This window comes from Pongo pygmaeus, chromosome 11, assembly GCF_028885625.2.
Source record: "Pongo pygmaeus isolate AG05252 chromosome 11, NHGRI_mPonPyg2-v2.0_pri, whole genome shotgun sequence".
Classification (NCBI taxonomy): domain Eukaryota; kingdom Metazoa; phylum Chordata; class Mammalia; order Primates; family Hominidae; genus Pongo; species Pongo pygmaeus.
The window spans coordinates 32,838,811-32,865,410 of NC_072384.2; the positions used below are offsets into that span (position 1 = coordinate 32,838,811).

The 26,600-nt window shown below is 41.8% G+C and overlaps 1 protein-coding gene across 4 annotated transcripts in view; it reads right to left on the bottom strand.

The window, feature by feature from the left end:
- Nucleotides 1-26,600, bottom strand: part of NCKAP5 (NCK associated protein 5) — a 996,626-nt gene that overhangs the window by 876,745 nt on the left and 93,281 nt on the right. The window contains exon 1 of one of the 4 annotated variants that reach the window (XM_063647382.1): nt 9,468-9,713. The exons of the other annotated variants lie outside the window; for them this stretch is intronic. The gene's annotated coding sequence lies outside the window, so the exon portion shown is untranslated. Of the gene's footprint in view, nt 1-9,467; nt 9,714-26,600 lie in introns of those variants that run through there. 4 annotated transcript variants of the gene reach the window in all.

Below are 26,600 nucleotides of genomic sequence, written 5' to 3' on the forward strand. Positions count from 1 at the left end.
AAACAAAAAAGCCCATATGGCGGGAACATAATAAAAGCACTCATGACCCAGAAGGGGGTTGGGGGTGGACATTTTTCTTTGTAGTTGTTTTGGAGTGGCAAATACCCATTTGTGCCAAAATACTGAGTAAAGGGAACTGTTGACATTTGACATTAGGATTAAACAACTTCCTAAACCTGGGACACACAGTGCTGTCCTCACCTCTCTCATTGCCCTAAGACAGTCACTGACGTACAAGGGCCTACATCGTCCTCAATGATAAGAGCCAATAATGAGAACAGCATTATTAATACTTTATTAATAGTATTATTAATAACGTATTAATACTACTTACATGTATTGTGAGTCTATTTTGGTACAGGCACTTGAGGTAGCTTATCTCATTTATTCTTCACGATGACCCCGTAAGAAGGTAATATAATCTAAATATGTGGCTCCAATAATTACTGTGTAATCTGGAACATATTAACCTCTTGGTACCTTGGTTTTTGCATCTAAAAAATGGGATTAATAATAACGTCTATCTCAGTGGTCTGTTGTAAGTATTACATGAGACATTATGAATAGAAAGCACAATGGGGTCAGACACATCATACACGTTTAATAAATACTGGGCAAAATCACTGTTGATTTTTTAAGAATCTCCCAGAGTGGAGTGCAATGGTGCAATCAGGGCTTACTGCAACCTGGAGCTCTTGGATTCAAGTTATCCTCCAGTCTCAGCTTCCTGAGTAGCTGAGACTACAGGTGCACGTCACCATGCCCAGCTAAGTTTTTCAAATTGTTTCTTTAGAGATGGGGTCTTGTTATGTTGGCCAGGCTGGTCTTGAACTCCCGGCCTCAAGTGATCCTCCCACATCAGCCTGAATCACTAAGATTATAAGCGTGAGCCCCTCACCCAGCTACTGTTGAAATTACTACATTTTATGGATGGAGAAATCATGCCTGACAAGGTTAAATAACTTGCCCAAAGTCAGTAGAGTTCAGAACAGAGATCAGAACCCAGGGATATCCAAGGATAAATGCCACATGGGTAAGAGCTATAGTTATATGCCTTCCATTATACTGTCTGCATTAATTGACTCCAAAGATCAAATCCTGGTCTAATGTACCATGATGTCTCAGGAAAAGAACGTTCCACAGCATACAGGGCTCTAGAAAATCTCTAGCCCAATGTAGGAAACAAAAAGGCACATTACTAAGCTCAAGACATCTATCTGTTCCCACTCCTCTTGTCTTCATCAATGAGAGAATAAAAGAAATCCTTGCCCATTTTCTTATTCATTTGCTGTCATACCTATAGATCCCCCATTGGGGCCAGGAATACTGATTATTGTACTATGGGGAATAAAGAGGTACTCACACACTTATTGAAAGTTTGGTATAAAACCCAATGCCAAGCTTTGTGCCCCGAGTCCACAGGCATTTTGACTGGCACAAGATTTGAATGCCATCAGATGAGGTATAAACATGAATGTTTTCATAAGTATAAAATTGGAGAAGAGAAAGTACTAACTTAAAAATCAGAAAACTTGTGTATATTCATCTATTCACCAAATATTTGATGGATGCCTACTGTGGGCCAGCCACTGTTCTAGGTCCTAAGGTTTCAATTTCAAACAAAACAGACATAGGCTCTGCTTTTGCAGAATGTAATAGCCTAGATGGGGAGATGTTCTTAATCAAATAGTTGATGATATATTTAATTATACTGGTGATAAGTGCTATGAAAAACAGAAAGATGGAGCTACCAGAGTACATCACAAGTAAAGAAAGCCTTCCTCAGGAAGTGTTGTTTAGGCTGAGAAGAAGTTGTACCCAGGAGGATAGAGTGAGGAGAAGAGAACCTTCCCCAGAAGGAGAGATTTGGGTGAATAAGAGGAGCTGGAAACAAGCCAGCAGGTAGGAAGAGAACAGCTCTGTACTACCCTGCTCCTCCCCACCGTTTCCTTGACTGGAAAGTGGGTGTGATGGAGAACATGACACGCTCTCAGCTCTCAGAGTCTAGCTTCTCTTTGCTGTGTCCAAAGTGAGGGCTTACTATAGAGTGAGAAGATTCTTGTCCAGCTGCATAGAATAGAAAACCCACTTTTGTTGAGAGTAAGGCTCACCGAAATGTAGGCAGCAAGTATAACTTGTGCCTAGGTCAAGAGAGCCATCATCTCTCTCCGCCATGTTCAACAGTCAATACTGGGTTCCCCAAAGGCTCAGAGCCCAGGGCCCCAACTCCGAAATAAATGTCCTAGAGAGATTTTATGACTAGGCCTCCACAGCCCTGGTTTGGTTGATGGCTTATTAATGATCTATTCGAATTCTCCAATTTCCTCTTAAGAAAACAATGAAAATGAAAAGGTAAGATATCTAATTTTTCCTTACAGAAATGAATATGATGCACTTTAAAACATCATTTTCACAGTTTTACTGCTATTAATCAGGAATCCTAAAAACAAGAGCTTCTTAGTAACAGGGTGGCTTTAACTGTTGGCAATTGGCCTGTATGTGAAATTTTACTTAGTTTAACAAGGCCCTCTACTGGCAATCTCCATGAACACCGTCTCTAAAGGCAAAGTTTCACATTATTTTAAGTAAACTATTTTAACTACTCTCAATAACAAAGTATCTCACATTCCTGATTCTATAATTCTAGGCTGAAAGAATAAGTGGGGAGAAAATCAGGAAGGAAATAAATAAATGCCATTTTGAGCATTCATTTAGTGGTTCATAAAATAATATTACATGAGGTATCATTTGTTTTCCTCTGATGAAGCTATACTAGATGTCAAAGGTACTCAGAAAGGAAGGATATTTCTTACATTGAAATGTATTGAGTATTCATAAGACCATAAAACCAAATTATGATTGCTATTTACCAACTACAATAAACCAGATCGTTTCTATTTACCCAAATATGAGTAATTGGCTATAATGAGAATAAAAGAAACATTGGAGGCAGGCATTTTAAATTGTTTCTGATATGGCACAACTAATAATTAACTTATCCTCCTTGGCAACTGACAAAAAAAGAACATGGTGACTTGAGAATATAACTATTCACAGAAGATGAATGTTTTAAAAGGAGATATTTGACATATTTGTCAAAGGGCTATTGGAGCAACTGGGAAACTTCAGCTATAGGGTCTTAGAAAACTAAGTAAATATTAAAAATGAGGCAATAACTTTAGGAAAAAATGTTAACATAAAGATGTGACCATAATGATTTGACTCAACGTAAACAATATTTGTAATCAAGACAAAAATAAGCACTATGCATTTAATTAAAACTGCGATATAATTATATTGAAGAATAGGGATGCTCTGGGAGGTACAAAAAGATATATTATAATCTACCATAATAATAAAGAAGTAGTACTTTGACATACACACAGAAACATATGATTTAGGAATATTACATAAAAACAGCTGAAGAAAAAAAAAACCTCAGAAATGGGGTATAGAGGGTGGCCCAAGAGACTGTAAGATTCTATATAAATATACACACACACACATATATACACATATAGAGAAACATATACTCAATGTTTATATATATGAGCATGTTAGAGCTATTGTTTGGTACTAATATTCATATATATACATAGATATATAAACATTTTACTATTGTTGGATTTTCTAATTTATGAGCATGTATTACTTTGACTTTTTAAGTTGCTACAAAACCAGTTACCATTGACAATGGAAACCATTTGAGAAATGCCTTTTGGGCTGGCCTGGATCAGTTCTATGTTTCTAGATTCAATTTGCCAAATGAAGCAAGTCGCCTTTATGGAGCAGTTTGTCAGACATGCGTCTCGACAGTAACACTTGTTCCCACATTTCAGAACTAACAGCTCTTCTTTCAACACCGTAATATTTATCTGCCATGTTATTATTCCCAGTTTATGCTCCAAAATGGGCTTGGGACTCTCCTCTTTCCTCTTGAACTCAGTCCATTGGGCTTCTACAATGCATCCAAATTCTCCTCAAAGGAATCACTAATCCGGTAAAGTTGATTTCTAAAAGGAGAGATCTGGTTTCTTGCCCTGAAAATACCAAGATTAATTTATGTAACTACGGGGAAGTACCTTGTGTAATTGAGGCTTCCAAACTGACATGATACACTTCATTAGGCAAGTAAGTATTGGGGCATTGTAAATGTGTGGGTAATGTTCTACGTATCTGAGAGATATATTATTTCATCTATAAAGGAAGGACAATTGGGAATCCAAAATTCCAAAGGCATTACACCTTGTAGAGTTAGAGAACTGGAGAAAAAGAGGCTATAAGGTACTTTGTGCTTAACTGGGTCCATGACTTGCCAGAGTGTTCAGATTAAACCCTTCTGGCTATTTAAATCCACTTTCACAAAATGCTACCATTTCCTTAGGTTACCATTTTTAGGGACCAACCAAATGGCCAAGCATTATTTCCATTTTTTTCTTTGTATCTAATCCCTGGATTATACTCTTGACCAAACTTTACCAGGCCTACCAAGACCCAAAACAAGAATGTAAATAATCTTGATGTTTAATCATAAACTCGGGCTACTCTACAAAAAGATTCAGGTCTGGCCGGGTGCAGTGGCTCATGCCTGTAACCCCAGCACTTTGGGTGGCCAAGGCGGGCAGATCATGAGGTCAGGCTATTGAGACCATCCTGGCCAACATGGTGAAACCCTGTCTCTACTAAAAATACAAAAATTAGCTGGGCGTGGTGGTGCATGCCTGTAATCCCAGCTACTTGGGAGGCTGAGGCAGGAGAATAGCTTGAACCAGGGAGTCAGAGGTTGCAGTGAGCTGAGATCATGCCACTGCACTCCAGCCCGGTGACAGAACAAGACTCTATCTAAAAAAAAAAAAAAGATTCAGATCTGAGATTAAAAGAAAAACAAAAATAGTAAAGGACTGGGCATAGGCGTTAGACACTTTGGAAAGACTAGAAAATGTGAATCGCCAGTTTGAATGGGTGGAAGTATTAATCTGCTATACTGCTCTGCCAGTGCAGTCAATCAGGGGCAGATGTGAATGACCAAAACGTCATTGTGGGTGAATGTGAGGCTCATGAAGCCTCCATATCCAGAAAGCGGTAAAATGAAAGGTTAAGAGTACGCGCTATGGGGTTGGGTGCGGTGGCTCACACCTGTAATCGCAGCACTTTGGGAGGCTGAGGCAGGTGGATCATTTGAGGTCAGGAGTTTGAGACCAGCCTGGCCAACATGGTGAAACCCCATCTCTACTAAAAATACAAAAATTAGCTGGGTGTGGTGGCAGGCACCTGTAATCATAGTTACTCAAGAGGCTGAGGCAGGAGAATCACTTGAACCTGAGAGGTGGAGGTTGCAGTGAGTGGAGATGGTGCCATTGCACCCCAGCCTAAGCAACAAGAGTGAAACTCCATTTCAAAAAAAAGAGCATGTGCTGTGGGTTCAAATCCTGCCTCTGCCTCTTACCCACACATGTGACTTGTGCACATTCCTTAACCTTTCTGAACATCAGTGTTTTTGCTTAGACAATGAATACAGTGATCATAATAAGATAGCATGAGCACAGAGCTTGGAAGTGTGCCTGGTATACAGTAACCACTCAATAGTGATCGCTGTTGGAAGAAAACATTTTAAATCTGTTTTTATTTTGCCCATCAACCATGTATCCATACATTTTTTTCATTTATTGAGAACTCATTGTGTGACAGGTGCTGAGATTACAAATTACAGTTAAGATTACAAATTTGGCAACTCAAATTTGGCAGTGACCCTATCTCAAATTCACTAGAATCTAGTGGCAGCAGCAGAAGGTAAAGAAATACTTTTAAAATGGGGCTATGCAGTGTAAGCATCCCAACAGAGTTTGCATAGAATACCATGGGGTGTGACTGTTTCTTCATCTAAGAGAAGTAAGAGGGGAGATGGAGCAGAGAACATTGTCAGATGAAGCCAAGGAATGTGGAAGGATTTCAGAATGCAGGACCACAGTCTTCTCTTTGAAGTAGGGAGGGAGACACCACCTGAGGGAGAAGCACAGGCAAAGCTGGGACTCGAGAGTGAAGCAAGGCTCACAGGTGCCACCGTGGGAAAGGGGTAGGCACAGGGCAGGAGTCAAGTGGAAATGAAGGCATTCAGTGAGCAGTATTCATCTGTCTACTCAACAAGTAATTCCCTAAGGGCAGTGTCATGCATGGTGCTAAGTTTGGGGAGTCAGTTGGCAGGTGTGCCCTCGTGAGACACAGAGGCTGAAGACGGGAACAGACGCACAGTGAACCAATGCGGACGGAGTTCCATGGTGCACAGGGACACCTACCTGTGGTTACTGGGATGTGAAAAGCTGCTCACAGGACAGGAGGTGCATGCAAGGTACAGAGGATAAACTGAGTGTGTGGAGAGGTGCTGCAGGAGTACAAAGGTGCAGATGTGCTGAAGAACATACAAGCCCAGCATATTTCAGTAATAGAGAGCAGCTCCTGGTCGCTAGGCCACTAATTCCCATCGAAATCATCTGAGGAACTTTTTAACCATGGCTGTATCTGAATCCCACCTTAGAGGTCATGATTCAGTAAGTCTGGGGTGGGATGTGGGCACCTGCAAGATAAATAATAACAGTAGCTAATGTATGCCTAGCATTGTGCCTATTGTTTTAGCTACATTAAGATATCTAATCCTTCTCCATCTTCCCATGAAGGAGGCACTCTCATTATTCACATTTTAAAGAGGAGAAATTGAAATAGAAAAGTTAAGTGAATTAACCAGGATCATAAAGCCAGCAAGTGGCGGAAGCAGGACTTGAGCCTGGGCAGCCCTGTTCCAGAGTCCAAGTCTTCAGTCACTGTGCTGTGCTGCATAGTGAAGATCCTGTTGAGCCACCAGACCCAGAATCCCCAAGACAGCTCTAAGTCCACACTGTGGAGTAGAGTGAAATGAGCCAGGGAAGACAGCCAGGCATCACATCAAGAATATCCCTGTCTTCATGCTCAGATGTCTGGCATCAAGGGCCTTCAACCACAGTGAAGAAGAATTTAAAGCCAATCAGCCCAGTAATGTGATAATTTTGCCAACCAAGTGCTGAGGCTTGGGTGTTTGCAGCAGGAAAATGGATATTTAATTCATTCATTTATTTAGCATAATACATTGAATAACTACTCTGTGCTAAGTGCTGTAGCTATAAGAAGTATTATATAGCAAGCAGCCCTTGCTTTCGATGGAAAGACGTATTTAACAACATGGCAAAGAGCTCCAGATCCCAGGGCAAAAAATGGCACAAGATACCATGACGGTCCAAACAAGCGAATCACCACTTGGACCGGGAGAGTCCAGGAAGGCCCCCCCACCCTAGGTAAGACTGTCAGGGGCAAGGAAAGCTCCAGAGAGAAGGGTAATGGACGGGTGTATGGGATCTAGCTGAATACTGGAAACTGAGGTCCAAGCTGCAGTGAGAGAACAAAGTGGGAAGGAGGAATCAATGAAAAGGTGAAGAGAAGATTCCACTGGAAAGAGGGCCCCAAAAGAGGAAAAGCAAAGCAAGCTGTGGCCGTAAGAAGAAGTCCGAGACTTGGAAGTAAAGCATAAACACTGAGTATCAGAGTTGGGAATCACCTCAGGTATCCCAACCAGTACCCAGTGCAAAATGCCTTCTGAACTATTTCAACTGCTGAGGCTGCTCTATTTGCTTTTAGGCCATTATCTTAAAATAATCACAGAGTTCTCTTTGGTTTGCTAGTGAAAACAGTGAGGAACAGACACCTTAAGAAACGTAATGAGAGCCAAAGACAAAACGGGAATGTTCTCTCTTTGCCAGACCACATTCATCTGTACACCTGCACATAGCCCTGTTGCTACAAGAAGGCATAGGAACCGCGTGTGGTTCCCATTTCTTTTTCGATATTTAAGAACTTGAGAAGTGGGACACATGCTGGAATGAACACGGGAGGCTCAGTTTCTAGTTGTAGCTTTGCCACCGTCTTACTGGGTGCTCTTGGACAAATCACTTCTCTTCCTTGTGCCCCAAGTTTTCTTCCGTGAAAGGATAAACTTTGATGAATAGTTTGAAATCTGTTTTAGCAGCAAGTCCCTAATTTTAAGCAAAGAATTGCAAAGAGCACTGAGCTCTGATACACAAAACATATCTAAGCCGAATGTGTTCTGATGGAAAAAATTGGAGCTGACAAAGAGGCAGGATGTTACCCACCTTAGGACTCCCTGGAAAACAGTCAAATATTTTGAGGCCTTTTGACACTGGCTTCTCACAATTCTGAGACTAGAGACAAGGAAAAGGCAGTGAAGGCTGTCAGCATGTTTCTGGGCTGGTGACAGAGCAGCTGAATTCAGGAGCAAGCCAGGCTCCTGAGTGAGTCATGGGGTTCACGTGAGGAGCTAACAGGCTAACAGCCACTTCTTGCCAATCCGTGCAGCGGGCTGTCAGGTCTAGAGGGCAGGAATCAGCCACGATTTGCTACTGGTTGCAAGAGGCTGAACTGCAGACACTGAGGAGCAGAGCTGATAGCTTGAAGGACAGAAAGACAATTTTTCACTGGGCTCTTAAGCAGAACTCCCGGGTGGCAACAGAGAATAGCTCACGGGCCAGCCGGTGCAGGTGGGATAAGAGGTTCCTGTCCAGGCTGGCGGCACACATGAAGCTCATTCTTCCTATTTAAATTCCAGAGAATATCTGGAGAGTTTTAAAGAGCCCTGAGACAGGCAAAAGAGAACATGTGGATTTTGTATACCGATCTAGCTGAGTGTCAAAGTTTGCCTTGTTCAGTAGTACATTAACTTGGGTTCCAACTCAGTAGACAAGTCAGAACACTGAACATTTCTCCAGATACTCAATGTGAAAAGAATCCAAATAGAAACAGTTTCAATTTCAAAATATTTTTTGATACATACACATTCCTGAGGATGAATGAGCCTCTCTGTGTGTGTGTGTGTGTGTGTCTGTGTGTGTGTGTGTGTGTGTGTTTGGGGAGAGGGTATAAGTAGGAGGGGACGAGAGACCATAAACATCAACATCCACACACTAGAAATCCATAAACCACAGAAAGAATCAGAGACAAAAAGTGGGTTCTCCCTGCAGCATACCAGTTCATGAAAAAACAGCCTTCATAGTTGTCTGCTAAACTTTATAGATCAACCTAATAGGTTTTTGGTTGGTTGTATCTCTTTAAAAAACAAAAACAAAACAAATGAAAAAACCAAACCTGACCTCCCTGCAGAGGCAAATGAAGATTAGCCATTCAGTACCTCCTTATCATCTGCATCCTGGTATTTGTTCTCAGAGACAAGGGGTCCTCTACCCCTAATTCCAGTCCACTTTAGGGCCCTATAGTTACTTAGAACAAACGCATACTTGCTGTGACAGCTGAAAGAGCCTGGAGAAATATGTAAACATCATAATCTCACTTTAGAAGGAAAACAAGCTGTATAAGTAAGAAAAACTGTTACAAGAGTTTTTTTAAAAAAACAAAAATCCCAACAGTCTTACTTGTAGTTAGCTCTTCAGTCAACACATATCACAGTCCTGGAGACAGACACAGGAACTGCAACAACTCTCTCCAGCTAAAAATTTCCTCCCGCGGTTGGTTATCCTCTGTTTATTTTTGAAGCGTTCAAAGGCCACGCTAAGAGAACAGACTCAGTTTTCCTGAACATCCACAGCGGCTGGGAAGTCCTGCCGTGAATGCGGAGCAAGTTTGCGGAGACTTGCTCCCTGGGCTGCGGCTCCGTAGTTGCTCTGAGCTTGTAAATACAAGCTCCGTGGACAAAGTCCCAAATGACATCACTGGCAGCTGCTTATTGTTGAGTCTTTATTAACTGACTGTCAAAAAGAAAGGAGGGGGTGGGGAGCAAGAGTATCTCTTCTGCAGCAAAATCGGCATCTTGGAGTGGATTCCAGTTATACATGCGTAAATAATCCCATTGATTCACATTTTTGAGAGGTTGGCTTCTTTCAGGTCTGAAAAAGACAGAAAATCGCCTCCACTAACTTACACTGGAATAGCTGGAGACCTGGAGGAAAAGTTTGAAGTGCCAGCACAGCCCTACCAAATTGTTTACCCACCTGTTTCGAGTCAACTTCAGAGCCTGATGATTCATGAATATATGAATACTGGTTGTGTCTTACATTGCTTAATTACTTTTACTGTGATACATACACCTGGCTGACATTTTTCCTAGATAGATTGTCTTGGGTGCAACTCCTTTTAGATATATTCTAGTGTCTCAGCTTGGAGTAGAAGGAAGGGATCCTTGAAATCGCAGCAACATTTTGTGTGCATTTGCAAATATGCAATTTTTCTTTTCCTGAGAAGAGTGCTGAAGGTTTTCTTCCGATTCTTAAAATTTTAACCACCCACCTGCACCACCCCCAACACTCCAAAAAACAAATAAATAAGAATCTGTGCCAAGCTTTTCTAATAATCTCACAGAACACTGTAAATCCCACTCACAACTATCAAAATAAAAGTGGGCCCTTTCTCCCCTATTTTCCACTCTCTCATGGAATATCTCTTCTGTCCGTTGGTTCTTATAGTTTTTACAGTTATCTCCCCTCCAACCCCTAGCTCCCACCTAGAGAAATTCCACAGATCCAACACCGAGTCTCTGCCACGAAGCGCGAACACTCCAGCCCGCTGTTTTCCTTCCTTCCTCTGGACTGCTATAACGATGCTTACTATTTATATTTACTTGCTGCTTTTTATATACTGACTAGTATTTTTAGTTTGTTTTTTAGCCATCTGTGTTCTGTCTCCCCAACTCAGTTTGAAAGGTCTTTGAGGGCTGCCTTGTAAGTGTTATTTGTTTATACCTAAATCACTTGCCATAGTGAATCCTAAACAGAAATGTGGGAGGTGGGGGGTGAGCATTGAGGGTGGAGGCAGGAACAAGGTTAGCTGATTCTGTGGTATGGAGTGTATGTTTAGATTAAGCTCTCTCCCTGGCCTTGGAAAACAATGACCTCACATCTCACTACCCCCAGCAGATGCTCACTGCATGTCTGAAAATTATTTCCTCAAAGAGTAGCAATTGGTTATTGATTTAGTAGGGTCCCAAGACCCCAATATATGCTACTTTCATGTGGGAAACAGTTAAAGACAACACAAATTGTGTATGTCACTGATGGGTCTTCAATGAGCCCCATGTTAAGGGAAAGTAAATTAGAAGTACCTAAAGATTTTACAAGTACAAACCCTTAGACCCAGCAATTCCACTTTTCCATAGTGATCCCACAAATACTTTGTGCTCACAAAACAGCACAAAGATATAAGCACAAGAATGTTCTTTGCAGCATTATTTGTAAGCCAATAAAAGGGAGACTAATATTCATCAATATGAGAAAACAAAAATGGAGGTAACTGTGAATATACTGACGTGGACAGAAGTAGGTGGTTGCTTACTGAGTGGATAAAGCAAGGTGCAGTATAGAATGTGGCATATTAAACAGGAAAAAGAACTTTGCATATGATGAGAGGAATTATATAAATGATTAACAGTGGTTACCCTCGGGAAAAAAGGTGGAAAGAACTTTCTCATTTGTATGCTTTGTGTGTGGTTTGACTTTTTTTTCAATGATCATGTTTCATTTTTGTTATTAGAAATAATAATAAAAAGACTTGATGGTACATCTTCAAAATAAGCCTCAAAAAGAAAAATTGCTATTTCTTCACTAAATGTCTGACCTATAGTAGGTGCTCAAGAAAGAGGTACTGATTGAATGAATGTTGATGGAGCTTCTCCCAGGATGCAACGGTATGTGGGAGTGGAATAGGGTTGAGAAGAGGAAGACACAAGCACTAGTTTTCATTTCTGATCCAAGGACCCACCCCTTTCCCCTTACATTTGAGGACTGATTTAAAGACCTCTTAGACTCTGTCCACCTTCAGAAATGATTAAAGTTAAGTGCTCAGAACATAAAGTGCTGACCTTTTCCTTGTGCAATCCTGTTCGACACATGAAGTTTTAAGGTAAGACAAGTGTGAGCCGCTTCGGTTCAGTTTCCTGGGTGCTAGCAAGCACCGGAGTGACAAGTCAGAAAGCTTGTAGGGGCACAGGTGTGACCAGCTCCTTGTCATGGCTAGTCTAACATTAAGGAAATCTCCAGGGGGAGCTTAGAAAGCTCTAACCCACAATGAGTCTGCAGAGCTTTATTAAGAAGGGACTTTGGCTTTTTTCAGTGGCTGGGAGTGATGGCGCAAAACCCAGCCCTGCCTACCTGCTATACCGCCTACCAGGCCTTTATAGTAGAAACTCGAAGGCATAAGCCATACATTAGAGCCTATGTTTTTCTTTAGGGGGAAAAAAGTCCAAGAAAAAGAATGACTGAAAATTTCCACCAAGGTAGGATAGATTTTTCAAAGCACTATTTCCATTCCTCTAGAGAAAGCGTAACCAATTCTTGTGTTACTTCAGAGTGAGAAGATATGTCTGTAATAGTTTCAAGAAAAGGAAAGCATACCCCATGTTTCCTGCACATTTTTATTTTTTTTATGGCCCACATATTATAGGAACCTGAGGCCAGATTCTCTTTAATGCACTTTTGGAGCCCCTTGGGTGTGATCCAGGTCACACCTTCCCAAGGGAGAGTTAAATACAAGTATTTAGCTAGACTTACGACTTAGTATAAAAACAAAAGAGGCGAAAGGTGGGGGTAGGTGAGGGAAAGGCCATCATCACCACCTCTACCTACTAGGTGATTATGAATGCTGCTGCCAAAACTCCCCCCACCTGCTGAGCAGTGCCTCCCCGCCTCCTGCCCGCCTGCTAGTCCTGTGCTCAGGTAATGTCCTTTCTCTCTTAGGCCTGGGAGAAGGACGGCTGGGTGACACTGTAACAGGCACATATATGACTATCTACCTGATCATTTTTTAAAATTTCTTATGCTGGTTATTTTATTATGTTAATAAGCATTTTCCGTCTTAAATTGGAAAATACCTGAAGTCAGAGATGGTAATCAGATCTGCATGGAGTAAAAAACAGCCAAAAGGTCTCTTAGAGCTGCTTACTGGTGATGACATGTATTACAAGGGACCTACAAGGACCATGATCACAGGCACAGTTTCTACCTCCAGCGTCTGAGTCTGCCACTGCCCCATCCTCATAAACAACTGCCCCTTATTCAGCATTTCTATGTGCCATTGGGTTTCAGTGCATCATCTCATTTACCCTTAAAATAACCCGGTGAGGAGGCGGAGGTTGCCGTGAGCCTAGATCGCACCATTGCATTCCAGCTTGGCCAACAAGAGTGAAACTCCATCTCAAAAAAAAAAAAAAAAAAAACCAGAACCAAAAACAAAACCCAGTGAGTTACACACTATTATCTTCACTCACCTTTCACGACCAAGGAAACTGAGGCCCAGGGAGATATGTTCCTGAACTAATTTGAATGTGATTACACAAAGAGTCAGTGGCAGATCCAGAATTTCCACTCAGGTCTGCCTGACCCTCCAGTGTCCTAGGGAGGCCTGGATCCCTCTAAGGATGACAAATATTGAAGAGGAAGTTAGTAAACTAATATGAACAGTGGTAACTTGGAATAAGAAGCATGTGACCACCATTAATACTCCTGGGTCTGATTTCTATATGCAGATATATGCCAGTGAGCATTCAACAGAGCTTCAGATGTCAACCTCAAACCCACGTGACTTCTGCTCCTTTATGTAACCCAGCCCCTCTGCTTAGCTCTTCCAAGAGAAGATAAGTCATAGGCATGAAAGACAAGTGCAAAGACCATGGGAATCAGACTCACAGGGCTGAGTCCTAGGGCATTACTGTGGAGTAAATTCTCCATGCCCTTGGAGACGGGCAAGATTCAATTGTAGAATGGAGAAAATATCGGCGGTGGGGGAATTGAATATATTGGTTGCATGCTTCCCTTTACACTGAGCCTTTGGTAATGAGTATTGTCTGCTGCAGTACCTGTGTCTTCTCCTGGAGCTAATCGTTCTACCAGGGTTTAAGAGACAGCCTGAGGCCATCCAGTCTGCTCTACAAGAGTTAATATGGTCAGGAATAGGAAGCACAGGAAATTTTACAAAGGGCAGCACAGGAAAACCTCAGCATTCATCAAACAAACTGGCATGGTGTTGAGAGTGTGAGTCTCAAGGGGCCTTGAGAACCCTCGTGTTTAGAACGTGGCCCATGTCATTCTCACACATATGGTCCTCAGACCATATTTTAAGAGGTGCTGGTTAAAACAAGAGAAGCAAATAGATGACCTTCTGGTCTACAATCAGACATTGATAAAGATCATGTAGTTTTGTCCAGGTTCTTTAGGAGGGAACCCTGTGACCAATTAGAAAATTCTTGGTAACCATAACTTACAATAGACCATATTTGACACAAAGTTGGTGTACAAAGTAAAACTTAGAAAAGACAAAACAGGTGCCACACTGAGGGCCCCAAACGCATAGTGGGATAAAGACATTTATAGGCTTTAATCATTGCAGATGTTATGGTAGCCCTCTTACATAAATCAAACAAAAACAAGACTAAACCATAAAGTGAGCATAAGGAATTCCAACAAAGTTCAGATTACTCCCATAACGACTGCTTTGATGCATTTCATGATATATCAAATTTCAAACTTACAAATGCTGTTTTTCCTCCTGAAAGGAATGAGGGCTGCCTCCTGGTCCCCTCAACACACATGTAATCTGTCTGTTTGGTTGTTGACACTATTGCAACACCAAGGACCTTTGGCGAGGGGGCTGATACAGCCTACATCTGCTGGGAGAGGAGGTGAGGGGAGAGATGTAAAGTTTCCCCTACGTTGAGAAACTACCTGGAACCTGCCATGGAAATGAGGTGTTAGAACACCGTCCGTTTGCTTTTTCACGAGTGTAGGTTCTAGGCCCAGCCCAGGGAGGCACAGTGAGGGTTAATGTGCTAAGGCACTGGAAGGCTCTTCATGAAAGGCCCTATGTAAGTATAAAGTATCACCGTGAAGTTGGAGGATTTTATTTCAGCCTCCTCATTGTGTTGTTGACAGTACATACTGTGAGATTGGCATTTTTAACTTCTTTGCTTGCCCCAAATAAAAAGTGCTGAGAAAGAGGAGGTGGGAAAAGGGAACGGGTGTCGGGAGCCGTAATCTTCTCCTGACTTTGATTTTACACAAATCCAATGCACAAAATTGAAGTCCAGTTTGCAAGCTGGGGTCCAGCAATACTACTTTAAGGATTTATGTAAATTCATTAAACTACAAGATAGAAGTTGCATTCCTTTTAACCTGCGAACAGAGTCTGCCTGAAACCAGAGCCTGGGGGAGGCAGGGGTTATGACTGTGTGGAAACTGAGAGTGCAATGAATTTTGTGTCCTGCGATTGTCTAAATAGATAGACTCTGAGTCCAATTTTCACCAGATACTGGGAGGCCATTAAAATCAGTTGATAATACTAAGAAATGGAAGAGGATAAGAAAAGGAAGAGGATGGGGACAGCCACTGACTTTCCCCTGTGTGAAACCTGGCTTATTGTAATTAGCGCCTGCCATAACGCCAGCCCTGAATAGTGTTGACAGTGGGTTCCCTGTAGTCCCTAAAACACACTGAGGCTTGATGCATAATAGCCCCTGACCCTACCAGATCATAATAGTCCCTGACGACCACCCTAGGATAGGATGAGGAGCTCCCAGCAGATAACATGCAAAGATGCCCCAGGGAGGAGGCAGGGATGCTCTGCTTTTCCTTGGAGGCCCCAGGGAACAGACTCTTCAGGCTCTGGTGGCCCTGCTGCATTTGCCCAGATGGCCAGCAGAGCCCTGGGCTGATTACTCAGCCAGGCCCTGAGTTCCTCCTTTCATGTTGAGAAAGCTTTTTAGTTAAAACAACAAAAATGGGAGTGGTGGCAAGGAAGGTGGCTCAGGGGTCTGCTGAAGTGGACTGGAGTTGCGTTTTCTTCTTTCTTTTTTTTTGGAAGCACACACACAAGCACATGTGCACACACATAATATAAATTATTTGCTCTGATCACCTGATATTTTAAGCTCCAGAAACAGCTTATTTTTGTGGCAAATATGCTTCAAGGGCCCTTTAGAAAAGGCATCCTTACAGATCGAGGAAGAATGAGTCAGCCCTAACCCAACAGTCTGTCCCTAACCCAACAACCCTGGAAAGTCAACAGAAATGGCAGAAATGGGGTAGGGGCAGCCAGAGGAAAGTTGCCAGCTCAGGTGCAAAGAACACCTGTCCAGGCACAGGGCCAGGGCTCTAGGGGTGAGCAAAGCTGAGCTGCAGCTGTAGGCTTTTCCATGTCCAGGGTGGGGACTGCTCCCTTGCCTTGGCCTGACAAAGAGAGAAAATGGTCATCATCCAGGCAGCCACAGTGCATGTTTACTCTTTCTCCCGGGAAAAAAAATGCCTGTGCTTTCTCCAAACTCTCAGGCAAAGCCCACTGTGGTTTGGAGAAATGGTCATTTGTCCAAGAAACCACAGTATTAGAATTCTATGTACTTCCCCTGAGATGTCAGGAAAGTCCAAGGGACCCAACCCTGAGCTATTAGGCAGCAGCCCCTTGGATCTGTTGTCACTGCTGGCTTAAACTTTATACCTCAAAGAAATCCAGGGTGATTGATTTGAAACACATTGAACCTTTTCCAGGTACAATAACCATTGTTCAACCTACAAATCTACTGGATTTGGGAAATTATTTTAAATGACAGCCTTCTATTAACAAAGGAGAATAACCACTCAATTTATCAGTTGCCACTTATTATTTTGACTGATTATAAGAACATGAGTCATATAGGTTAGGGTCATGAGAAGTTATTGTTAGCTTCCATATTTTCAAGCATTCTGTATTTTGAAATTGCTTAATTCTGTGGCCAGTGCCTTCTGAATAAATATAAAAATGGTAACACTTCTTATTTTATAGGAAGAGTGTAGACAGTATAGTAAGGAGGCTTTTGAGTGTTACGATAGCAATAGAATACATTTGAAATGAAGTCTTAGGTTCCATTTGGTTCCATAAACAGCCCAGAGGGTGATGTCCCTGGGTAATGTCCTACAGCCCATCCTACCAGCCCTCTCCTACTGCTGCTGGCCAAATCAGAAGAGAAATTGCAGACAGGGCTGGATGAACTGAATTAAAGTACATTTTTCTTTCCCTGTCCAGCTCATCCCTTATTGACTCCTGAGCTCTTTTGACCCATAGCAACCATCTGATCTCTTAACGATACACATGGACTTGCATGTTCACATTTGCTTTTTGTAGGCCACTCCCACTCCAAGCCAGACTGTGGTCACCTTGATGCAGAGACCCTCTTCTATGCCTCAGTAGTTCCCTCCATGCTAGCATGGTGCTAGTAGCCATGTACAACTGTGTAAACAGGTTTATTCCAACTGGAAAAGGAGATGAAAGTCACAGTAGGCCTAAAAGGTAAGGCAAAATAGGTAGATTTGACGCAACTTGGGCTTCCAGCTACAGACTTGAATGGGTGATGAGGAAGTGGGAAGGCAAGGCTCCAGGGCCTAAGGTCTAGAAACTTGGCTGTCTTTCTTTTCTTTGTTCTTCCCATTCTTTTTTCTTCAGCTACTCCTCTTCCAAGCCACTTGTCTAATAAAGATTGTTATATCTGCCTGCTCTCCTAGAGGCAATCAGCATCACTTAATAGTGGTGAAAAATACATGGGGTGTTCACAGGAAATAATGTATTACTGTGTAACAAAGGGCAGGTAAGCTTGAAGGGTACATGAATCTACTAATCTTTGAAATCATTAATTTGTAATTTATTATTGAATGTGCTTATTCATTCACTGAGTCATTCACCAAACATTATATGGAACAGTATACAATTTATACCACAAATCCTCACTGCAAACATATAGTACTTCAGGTTCTACGTATATTTTGCAATCTGAATGCCTATAGAACATTCTGTGGGTGTCTACTGATTGGGAGACACAATTGAAAAATACATTGAAATATTTCCACCTCTGTTTTGATAAAAAAATAAAGTCAAAGCATAGGTGCTCTTTGTCTGAGTGAGAGGGGGTAACTAAGATTGTACAGAACTGGAAAAGTTAGGACAATCTGAAAATGAAGTGCAGCTAATTGAACATGATACACTAATCTCTTGGATACAGAGAATTCAGTTATTAGCAGAAACCCAGTTCATCAATGGAAACGTAATTGTCGACAGAGCATGAAGTATGATTGACATGAGGTCAGAAAGTCCAAAGGTCACAGGGTTAGTGACTCATATCAGCTTGTCAGACCCTTTCCTGTAATACGCTCCTTACTTGGAAACCAGAGTGATTGGAACATGCTCTCCTTTCATCTCAGAGATGAGACCAGTTTCCACCTAAGCCTCTGGTATTTGGACTTGGGCTGGTAAGGCAACTCATAGAAATGTATTCCCAGAAGCAGGGAACCTTCCCACCCCCAACGTCAAACTTCCATACCAACATCAAATTATTTCCAGTCCCCAGGAGAGACTCATCTCACCCTAGGAGGGGGGCAGTGGGTGATATGCCCAGGGCTTCCTGCTAACTTTGGCCCCAGGGACTGCTGAAGAATGCACCACCCCTGTGGTGAGAGAGAAGGAAGAAAAGAAGGAAAGAACATTCTAGAATTGATGTGGTGAGGTTGTGGGTAGAACGAAGGTGCCCAGGGTTGTTCTGTAATACACATGAATATAAAAGCACCTGGTCTGGCCTTGAAGACGGTGACTCCAGGAAGACCCCTATAGCATTGTAATGTTTGGGAGCATTATCACATTTAGCTCTGGTTTGCTCCCTAGATGTATTACCTATTTTATCATTATCACATTTAGCTCTGGTTTGCTCCCTAGATGTATTACCTATTTTATCATTATTTCCCTGTTCTCAGCAGTTTGTTCTCTTTTTTTTCTTTTGTTTAATAGGATTTTTATTATTATTATTATTATTATACTTTAAGTTTTAGGGTACATGTGCACAACGTGCAGGTTTGCTACATATGTATACATGTGCCATGTTGGTGTGCTGCACCCGTTAACTGGTCATTTAGCATTAGGTATATCTCCTAATGCTATCCCTCCCCACTCCCCCCACCCCACAACAGTCCCCAGTATGTGATGTTCCCCTTCCTGTTCTCTTTTAATTCATTGCCCTCATGTTCAATTTCCTTTTGATCTGTATGTATTAGCGGCCAAGTATACGTGAAGTACTGCAGGAACCATTCAGAATGTCTCTGCTCCCTGTCACTCTTAACTAGATGGAAAAACAACTGCTCATGGTTTCCAAACCCTCTCCCCATTCATTATTCCATGGCTTCAGTTGTGACCCTTCGAGGTGGCTTAGAAAAGGCTTCATAGAAAACCACCTAAGAAGACCCAGCTCCAGCACTGAAAGTCAAGTGTCCTTTCCATCTGGGCAAAGCAAAATGGTTGGTCACCCTAAGCCTACTACAATTTCTATTAGCAATTTCTCAAAATCTCAAAAATAGGAAAAAGAAAATCTAAAGGAAACAATGTGCTCCAATACTAGTTGCCTAACACCATCTAATTGCCTCTAATGGCCCCTCCCATGTAAAGATTCTGTGTGGTTTCCTCTACATCTTGTTGACTCTAGTTCCTATGGTAACATAAACCTCTGCTCCATTCATTTCCATTTGTCTTGCCACTCTCCCTTTCTTCAGCATCATCCCTTACACCCTTGCGGCAACCCCATCTATCCCCCATCTATCCCTGTAAAAGACATTTGGCAGATTGTGCAGTCTTTACAAAGTGATGCTGTGTTGAGCCTTCCTGGGAAAGTACAATCTTTCAGCCTGGAACTAACCCTGGGGAAGATGCAGACATGCACTGCACGGGTCCCTTGTCAGGGAGCAGGAAGCCTCCAGCTGCCAGCTCCCTCAGGCTTTGCTTCACCCAAGGACCCTTCTTCCCCAAGTGGCCTACAACCAGTTACTGATCCATGTAGGAGCATAAAGGCCAAGAAATCCCAGACTGATTCCAGTCACTCCAAGGGGCCATACTCACTCCACAGCATCCTGCAGGATTGGCTGTGGCTCTGTCGCGCCTGACCCCAATGCATGTCTTCTATGTTAAGTCCTGAATTCTTCCCCTCCCTCCCATGGATGTCTCTTCTGAAACAATATACAGCAATGTCCTTATTCAATCAATACACAGTCTCATTTCAGTGTCTGCTTCTAGAGAACCCAGTCTGCGTCATGACCTCAAGAACTTTAAGTACCAAAAGGAGAAGTTTGGTTTCTCCAGAGTCCACAGTAAAATCTGTTTGTTCCTAGATAACTGGAACACTGAATCAGGGTAAGAAATTAAAATCTGGAGAGACACACGATGAGCTCTGGTAACCCAACAAATAATCTGTTCTTAAGAAACACATACTTAAAGCAGAGCAGAGTAGCAGCTTAGACAATTAAATAAGATATATAAGGCCAGGTAATAATAACAGTAACCGTAATGGTCATAAACATTTGGATAGCACTTAGGATGTGCCAAACAGCTTTCATAGTCCTTTACATATCTTAACTCATTTAATCTTCACCATAATCATATGAGTCAGGTTATCTTGTTTTACAACAAGGAAACTGAGGCACATACAGGTTGAGTAATTTGCTCAAAATTGCACAGCTAGTGAATGGGCAGAGCTAGGGGTTTTAAACTCTAGAAACTGGCTCTAAAGTCTCCATCAAACTGTAATTGTATGTTAATGTAGTGTATGTACTCTGACTATAGACTTATAATGAAACTAAAGAAGGAGGTTTGACAGTAAGTGAGAAATCAAGCAATCAGGAATCTGGAGACACATAGAACTCAAACGGTCAGGTCAAAATGGAACATGAGAAGAGTGAATCACAGCAGAGATTTTGATTCCCTGGCTGGATTCTGGCCCAGACTCCACCCTTCTTTTGCAGGGCAGGAGGCCAGTTGAGGGTTGGCCAGCATAGGTCTGCATGTGAAGGCAGATAAGTAGGTGTCCCTGGATAGAATAAAGGATTTAGATGCAGGAATGCAGACAGGTTTTGACAGAGATAGGAAATAAAACTGACTCAGTGGAAGGGAAACAAGCAATAAGATTCATATCCTCATCCAACCCATGGCAATAAACACTGCCCTCCATCATCAACAGGCTGCATCAATATTTCGATGACATTCCTTTTTCCTTAAATAAGGAAATCCTCTGTGTTAAACTGAGGTATACCCAGGCCCAATTTCAACTCCCCATTTTAATGTCCCTGTGGGTATCACATATGTACCTTTCTCTCCCCATTATAGTTCTGCAAACATAATTCCTTAAATTTCCAGCAAATAGGATTAATAAAGAATACATAAATATTTTCATACATGTCTACACAAAAAATAGAGATGATTGTTTTCTTTCACTTTTATTCAACTGTGGTGCTGCAGAGAAGCTAGACAAACCAGTGGCCCGTCATTTGCACATCAATCCAAAGGTACAGGGTAAGCCATAGATTGTTCCCCAATACTCAGGAGGCCACTGTCTCCCAGCTTCCTTTCAGGAATTGTTTACTCATCCATGAAGTTACCGCTATGCTGGGATAACCCAGGTCACTACTGCTTCTTGGAGATTAATTTTTAAACCCCATTCTACCTCCTGACTCTCTGCAGGAGAAAATAGAAGAAAAGATAGATAAATTTTTTAAAAATCCTATGTTGCAAATTATTTATACTTCAAGTCTTTGGTCAAGCAGGATCTAAATTACTGTACCTCTGGTTTCTCTGAGCTTTGTGTATTATTCAGATGGCTGTGGAAATTGAACCCCAGGCTAAAGGCATAGAAGGGAAAATAGCTATTTTCTCTTTTACCATGGAAACTCTCTGCACCATGGGGTGCTAAGAAGAAATGAACAGCTTTAATAACTTGGGGGGATGTCTGCCTCTACCTTAGCCAACATAATGGAGTTATGGTATAGTATAAATAATGGGTGTCTAATTCAGACTGCCTCTCAAGGGTTCAGGGAAGCCTCGTACTCACTTAGAACAAATCAGCATGGTTTATTCCCAAGACAAATTAAGCATTTCCCCCACAAGTTTTAATCACCTCTGAGTACCCTAGAAGACGCAGTGCACAGGTCCTCAGAGAGAACATTTGTGCATTTGTGGATGGACTTTGGTTTTGCATGTGATGCTTCCATCCCAAATACAAAATCACACCATCAAAGATGTTCATTATTATGTAAGATTATGTCTTATGAATATATATTCAGTACAGTTTCTCTCTCTCGCTCTCTTTGGAGGAGAGTTTCGGAAATAAATAGCTCCAAACTCAACAGCTACTTGCAACCAGTTCTGGAAACCTTAACTGACAGCTTGTTTCTTCCCTTTTCTTCCAACCTTCTTCCTCTTTCCCTTCCTCTTGCTCATCTTTTTAATATGACTTAAGTAAGAAAGAACTTAATGATATCTACCTTAGTCCCTAACAGCTTTTTCAGAACTCTGTGTCTGAAAGAATGAGCTCATCACAAATTAATCCTCCATTGCTCCTAAAATAAATCTGTATAGAATGATGACATTTGTTTCCAACTCTACAATATGAGTTTAAAAAAATCTTAAAAGTAAACTTGGGAAGGAAATGTCTCAGATGCGTTTGAGTTCCTAGTGAACAGCATCAAAAGGCTTTATGCTGGTAAGACAGGGCCAGAGATGGTTATCTTATTGGACACCTGTGCCTCATCCCCATCCACTTCCTGTTGTAAGGGATTCTTCCTATGGAGAGTGAAGAACATGCTGGCTAATTTAGGTCCCACTGTTCTTCTTGGTGGAATCTCAATGACTGTCCTGAGCCCCAGGTGTCAGTTTGGGAATGCATTTTCACAGGGCAGGCATCTGGCCCTGAGTCCTTGGCAAACCAACTGTGACAGGTTCCTCTGACAGCTGCAGTGGCAGGGCTGGGCCTCCAGGTGATTAAATAATTCTGCTTTCTGGCCCTATCATGTGTTTGGATTGGAGCCATTTCCCTGGAATGGGGCTGAACCAAACACAGCTGCTGCTCACTGACCACAGTGAGGTGTCTATGGGCTGAGCACTTCCCACCCTAAAATTGTGAAATGTCCCTTTTTCTTTCTTAGACAACTCAAACCTGCAGTTATCACAGATATGCCCCTGGAAATATAAGAACCTCCATCTGTCTGAAATGGGGCTGAAATTTCACTTTTCGTTGTAAGTATTGTTAAATTTGATAGCTCTGCTTTGAAAAGCAGGGGCCATTTCTGACGTTAGCTAGAAATATTCCTTTCTTTCCATAGTAGTAGGCATGCCCATGCAATACACATTTGACTACATGTGTACACCAGATGAAGAAATGGATCAAGAGGATGTATACTCAATGTATTTACATTTTCCAAAGACATGACACCATGTCCTGGAGAAAAAATTAAAAGACCTCTTTGTGGTGAAGCTTAGTGTTTCAGATACACAAATATCAATGGCCTCCTACTGAATAAAAACACACTTTCATAGCAGGTGGGAATTCAATTTCACAATAGTAAAACTGCTGTGAGGGAATTCTATAGACCAGTGGTTTTTACAGTGTGGTCTCTAGACCTGCATCACCAGCACCATGTGGGAGTCTATCAGAAATGCAAATTCTCAGGCCCAACCCCAGACCTACTGCATCAGGGACTCTGTGGGTGAGACCCAACAATTGTTCCACAAGTGCCCCAGGTGATTCTGATGGATGCTAAAGGCTGAGAACTGTCCTAGCTGAAACTGGGGCTAGACATGATCAGACTGGGGGAGTGTGAGGATTGCTCTGGAGAATTTGTCATGCATGCTCTGAATAATCACTCCCGTGTAATTCACTCTTCCTTCAGCTAGATCTAATCCATGCTGCCATTCTCTCCTAAAGGGTGTTACTATCAGTTAATTCCCTGCTTCTATACAATTTTACCCCCTCACACACACATGCACAGTAGTAATCAGTGATTTGCTGTAGTATGGGCAGTTCGGCAGACATCCAAATGTATCAACTCACCATGAATTCTAATCAAAGTCTTTCCAAGGGGCAGACATAAATGTCCCCATTTTACAGATGGTAAAAACCTAGCTTGTCAATTAGCGTTTCGATTAAGACAACACAAAGATAGTTCTGGCTTCACCCTTTGTTATAGTGAATAACATATTTCCAGTTTCCTGGTCCAGTCAACCTGATATAAAATCTGGAACCTCAAATACTCTTTCTAAAGCCTTCACTCAGCCTTGACCAAATTGAAGGTTAGGGTAGGGATATACTGTTTTTTGTTCAAGATGTCTCCAGCCAACTAATAAGAATTTTCACAGACAAAATCATTTTGCAGAACAGCATTTGCAGTGATACCCACTGTTTCTGAGGTCATGTTGACCCAAGCATCTTTACTCAATTCTAACAGGAGTTGTAAACTGATACCTTTCTGGGAAGCAATTAGGCTATTATTTGATTTTGTTTTTTTTTTTTTTTTTTTTTTTCATTTCAGAAAATGGGTTTAATGATGATTGTATGTTTTATTTTTGGACAGAGATACTTCTTGGAATTGATCAAAAGGAAATAAATAGACCAGAGATGATAAAAAAATATATGATATGGTGTGGATGTTTGTCCCCTCTAAATGTCATGTTGAAATGTGATTCCCAATGTTGCAGGTAGGGCCTGGTGGGAGGTGACTGTATCATGGATCCCTCACCTCCTCATGGACCCTCATTCATGGATCCCTCACCTCCTCATGGACCCTCATTCATGGATCCCTCATGAATGACTCAGCAACTCCCACCCCTTGGTGGTGGGTGAGTTCTCACTGCGAGTTCACACAAGATCTAGTTGTTTAAAAGAGCATGGCACTTCCCCTCAACCTTGCTCCTGCTATGGGACATGCTGGCTACCTATCACCTGTCGCCTTGATTGGAAGCTTCCTGAGGCCTCTCCAGAAGCAGATGCCAGCACCATGATTCCTGTAAGGCCTGCATTGCTGTAAGCCAATTAAATATCTTTTCTTTATAAATTACCCAGCCTCAATATTCCTTTATAGCGATGCAAAAATAGCCTAATACAAAATATAAGGAAGTTCTCTATCATGGAGTTTGTAAAAGTTCACATAAAATGGGCAAGGTTAAACAAACTGTAGTTCTTCCATAAGATAGACTATAACATAGCCATTTAGAAGCCAACTTTTGAGCACAAGTTATTAAATAGTAGTAATAAGATAAAGTCAAATGAAAATGGCATGACATAAACATTTTTTTTTCTTTTTTTTGAGATGGAGTCTCACTCTGTCGCCCAGGCTGGAGTGCAATGGCGCGATCTCGGCTCACTGCAAGCTCTGCCTCCTGGGTTCACACCATTCTCCTGCCTCAGCCTCCCGAGTAGCTGGGACTACAGGCACCCACCACCATGCCCAGCTAATTGTTTTGTATTTTTAGTACAGATGGGTTTTCACCGTGTTAGCCAGGATGGTCTCGATCTTCTGACCTCGTGATCCACCCACCTCAACCTCCCAAAGTGCTGGGATTACAGGCGTGGGCCACCGCGCCCAGCCTGTGTGGGTAAATGGATTAAGAATTATTTTCATACATTTTCCATAATAAATATGTTACTTTTATACATGGAGGAAAATAATGTTTTTTAATAGGAGATGTGGGTTTCCATATTCCTTGGATAGTTCAGGTAATTAGAAGTCTCACACATGCACACACACACATAAAATGAGCTAAATTTATTGTTAAAAAATATTCTCTTAAGAAAGCTCTGCACTTTTTAGATGTTGGGGAAATGTAGTCAAGGTTTGGACTCCCTCCTTGGCAGTCAATTCTGACACTGAAAGATAATGTATCCTGAGAGGCAGTGCCTAGCCTGAAGCCCCACTGACAAAGGGCCAGGCAGGGTTTCGAATCAGGGCACAGTTGTATAGATACCTGGAAGAGGCTTCTTATTGCTTCTTAATACTTTTTTTAAAAAAAATGAGGGCAGGGCCAGGTGCAGTGGCTCACGCCTGTAATCCCAGCACTTTGGGAGGCTGAGACGGGTGGATCACTTGAGGTAAGTAGTTTGAGACCAGCCTGGCCAACATGGTCAGACCCATCTCTACTGAATATACAAAAATTAGCTGGGCATGGTGGCATACATCTGTAATCCCAGCTACTCGGGAGGCTGAGGCAGGAGAATTGCTTGAACCCAAGAGGTGGAGGTTGTGGTGAGCCAAGATTGAGCCACTGTGTTCCAGCCTGGGAAACAGAGTGAGCCTCTGTCTCAAAAAATAAAATAAAATTAAGGCAGGGAATGGGAGGATGTAGGTCAAAGAATACAAAGTGGCAGATAAAACCTGGAGAGCTAATATACAATATAAGGACAATAGTTAATAAAACTCTATTATATTCAGGATTTTTGCTAAGAGAGTAGGTTTTAGCTGTTCTTGCCAAAAAAAAAGAAAGAAGGAAGGAAGGAGGGAAGGAAGGAAGGAAAGAAAGAAAGAAAGAAAGAAAGAAAGAAAGAAAGAAAGAAAGAAAGAGAAAAGAAAAGAAAGTAAAGAAAAAAGAATGTAATTGTGAGATGACAGAAATTTTAATTTTTCTGGGCTATAGTAATCATTTCACTATGTATATCAAAACATTGTACAACTTAAATATATACAGTAAAAATAAAGCAAAATAAAGATAAAATGAGGGTAAAATAATTTGTTATTTGCAAT